The sequence below is a fragment of the Triticum urartu genome, chromosome 5A (genome assembly GCF_056163025.1).
Source record: "Triticum urartu cultivar PI428250 chromosome 5A, HENAU_Tu73, whole genome shotgun sequence".
NCBI lineage: Eukaryota > Viridiplantae > Streptophyta > Magnoliopsida > Poales > Poaceae > Triticum > Triticum urartu.
The window spans coordinates 279,150,714-279,154,727 of NC_141877.1; the positions used below are offsets into that span (position 1 = coordinate 279,150,714).

General features: G+C 42.5%; 1 pseudogene; it reads right to left on the bottom strand.

Annotated features, from left to right (window-relative positions):
* Positions 1 to 777: 777 nt before the first annotated feature.
* LOC125506897 (alcohol dehydrogenase 1-like) lies at positions 778 to 3,612 on the bottom strand (annotated as a pseudogene).
* Positions 3,613 to 4,014: the final 402 nt, after the last annotated feature.

Consider the following 4,014-nt stretch of genomic DNA (forward strand, 5'->3'; position numbering starts at 1 on the left):
AAGTAACTATATGTAACTATGTACAATTTTATTTTATCTAAAAGTTATAGTAGTTGTAGTATACATATTATTGTGATTTTTTGCACATTTGTAGCATAAGATGTTCATTATAATAGACCAAATGCCATTTGCAGGAGGCTAGGATTTTTCTCTCAAGATCATGCATGTCAAGATCCTCTTGGACTTTAGGCCTATAGTGGACACTCCACTTGGCTCGCTGGATGATGTTTTTTTTACGATCACCACTTTGCCCATAGAATTTGGACTTGAAATATCTATTATTTTTACAACTGGTGAGTAAAAGAATGGCTAACTACAAACATAAAGATGACAGAATATCAGAACTGATTTGCAATGTGCAATGGAGACACTGAGATTCAGTTTAAAAAAAGGAAAACATCGACATTGATAGAGAAGCTGATGTGCAAAAGAAAAACAGAGAAACTGCAGACCATTACTGTGCAAAACATTCAGGTACAAAGTAACTAAAGACTGCTGGCTGCTGGCAAGTGTTGTAGACACACTTAAAATAAACACCAAACTATACGACAACACAAAACAGTGTTCGTTCTTTGTGACAAAAGAGACCTCAACGCATGGTGTCTCACAACTATTATATTATTACCCGAGGGAAGATCTTATAAGCATTTTTTTTATGTTTCTCAAGCACCAAATCTAAAAGTAGCAAGGGACATGACTGAAGAAGCTCAATCTAATCATCCAACCTCGTGAAGCAGCAGTACCTCCTCTTTAGAATGATGAACACAATTTGATATGTTAGAAAGGTCCGTCGTGCGTGATGAACTTCTCCAGCTCTAGCTCCTTCCTCGTGTAAATCTTGACAACATCTAGGAGGTTTGTGTGCGGCTTGTAGTTCCCAAAGAAGGCACCTTTCAAGGTCTTGCCACTTAGGAAGTTCATCAGGTGGGTATTGAATGCCACCTCCTTGTGTGGGACACCCACCAGCCTAACCATGCCCCACCCCTGCATTCAGACTTTATGACTGAGCTCAAAGCAGAAAACACATCAATGCTCAGAATGCTCAAACTACAAGTGTATCGAGAACATACATCATGAAAGCATTCAAAGGCAAATATCATGGCGTCGACGTGACAAGTGCAATCCACGACTCTGTTGACTCCAATGTTTGCCATCTCAACAAGCACCAGGAGCATAACTCAATTGCAAGCATTTGATACAATATGGCATCCCGTGAACAAATTAAGAGATAAATGTATGCTCAGGCAGAGAACATAACATACCTCATGCACTGCTTGGTGTGATCCTTTGGGTTTACAAAGTCGGTGCAGCAAAATTTCTTAGCTGGCTTTTTCACAAAAGTTCAGTATGTGTCCGTAAACAATTATGAAAATGTATTTTTTTTCTAAATATAGCAATAGACTGTAACTTGTTCTTATTTTGTAGGGTTCAAGTCCTCATTGATAATACTTGATCCCCTATCCATCCTGGCCCCTTCCATAGCCTAATCATGTGAAAAGAACATAAACAATGACTGACGTCTATAGGGAATAATTCTCATGAACCTCCAATAGTATATTGTGCTAGATAAAATATCATGTTTCACTTAAAGCAAGGCTTACAAATCCAAGGCTAAAAATCGCCACCCTCAAACCCTTTGCCGTTTTTGCGAGGCCTTCTAAATCTAAGTATGGTGTTTCATTGGGAAATAACGGCATCGAAACAATCACTGAAGTAGAGGTCCGGACGAAGATGAACCTCAGTTTCCAGCTGATGGTGAAGTGTGATGGCTCAGCACCTATCAGCATGCCCCGGTCGACATTGATCCTGTAGAGGTCACAAAAATTATAGTGAGCACATTCCTTGCACTGGCCAATGAACACTGGCAGGACATGGTCATCTGGCACAAACTCGGTCATGCCCTCTTCATTGCTCTCAACAATGTTGCGAGGGAGAAATAACTTGGGAAAGGACTTAGATCAAAAAATATTTAAATGCAACGACTAACAGAACATTAATTGAAATGACACTGCTCTAAATAATCCATAAAATATATAGTTATGTGCATGTGTTTTCTTGGAGAATTACTAATGAGCTAAAGAAGAAAAACACGAGGTCAGGAACACAGAGAGTAGATCCCTGCCGAAGAATATGAAATAATTTTATTTTACAAAGCACACTTCTAGGAAGCTTGTGTGATGATTTTTTCGTATGATATTTCTATCCCATGGCAACAAATATGATGCTTGCTTTTTATTATTAGCTACCAGGAATTTTGATTCGGTTGTAGATTATACCCATTTGTCAAACACCTGATTGCAATAATCGACAAATATGTATATCTATCTAAATATCTAGCCATGCAAAAACTAAAGTAGTTTACACAATCAAAGCATCACCAAACAAGCACATGATAAAAATTGCATGACAGAAAAATCACAAGGAAGGGTAAAGATGTTGATAGAGGGAAACATTAGCTGAAAACAATACCATTTGATGGTTTGCTCCAGAGTAAGATGGGTGATGGACCAGGAGAGCACCAAGCGAGACAACATGCATATAGACGCATGTAATGAAGCATCAACAAGTTGGGAAAATTGAAACACATATCTCCATTAGTGTTGCCAACAACTGGCATATCATCTGCCATGAATGCCTCGAGGAACTCACTGTTCATTGCTTACTTCAAAACCCAATGACTTTCTCTCATTGGTCTACTTCACCTAACAGCAAACGCCGCTTCGCCTAGACCTGCATCGGCGTGCGGCCCAGAAGGCCCGAAGCAGCTTTACCACATAGGCTCGCTCCTCGACCGGATGGCGGATGCCCGTGTGAACACATCGCCCACATCGGCTCAACCGGCTTGCCTATCCACGCACAACCTGTGACTGCATCGACAGTATTTTCTTTTTCCCGCGGCTCACCAGTTCGCAGCTCGGCTAGTATCTTCCACAGGTGCTTGGAGCAAAGGTCCTAGTCCGCTTCATAAATTAAAACTTGGAGAAGGTATTTCATGTACGCAACACCGAAAAATGATCATGAAGACATTATTCCTAACTTTTTCTAGTAGGTTCATTCCACACTATTAACAAAACAAAATGATTCCGTTACAAAATTTTGAGCAAAGTGAACAGTGCAGAACACGCCTAAGAGTATACTGGCATGATGTTACTACAAGTCTACAACCGAATAGATCATACCATTATATTTTGTAACACCCTATTACCTATTAATAGACGCCACTTCAAAAATTATGAGAATGATCTACCATACCTGAACATTAGCTTCCTCCCTAATATCTCATTTGCCCCATCGCATAATGTTTTTACCTGCAATTGGCTCAATCAGTACAGAAGAGAACTCATGGATTCCATGAAATATTTGTAGGGGTTAAGTGAAATACCCGAAGAAGCAAAACTGCATGAGTAGATTGTCACCTTCCAGGAGGGGATTTGACATCAACTTCCATTGGAGGAGAGGACATCACCAGTGGTCATGACTTGGAGATGAGCACCCATCCACCCTTGATGGTGCCTGCTGAGGTCGTAAGGGCAGGAACGCCTGCATGGCGGGGAGGAATACATTGGCGGCTCTGAAGTCCCCGCCTTGCTCCAGCACGACTCGTCTTCCCATCCTCCCGTGCTCATCCTCTCATCTTTGTCACACCTTCGACCTTCAGGGAACAACGGGACAGGGAGGCGCCATGGGGGGGTAGCACAAATAGCCGGAGGTAAAAAAAGGAGGGACAAAGGAGGACAGGGTTGCGCAATCTCCTAGCTAGGTGCAGAGCGAGCAAGAGGAGGGAAGGGCGCCGCTGCCTGAGATCCCTTCAGCGGCGGCGGCGGTGGTGGCGATGTCAGGGAAGGGGATGAGGTGCTGCGAGAATGGGCTGGAAGCCTGCAATGCGTAAGGGGTGGAGGCCCAGTTAACCACAGACTTCAGATTTTTCTCTCGGAGTAGCTGCCCTCAAGGACGAGTGGCCCAGTTCGTAAAGTTGAGTTGATCGAATGGCCAGAGATGTCCGAACAGCGAGAT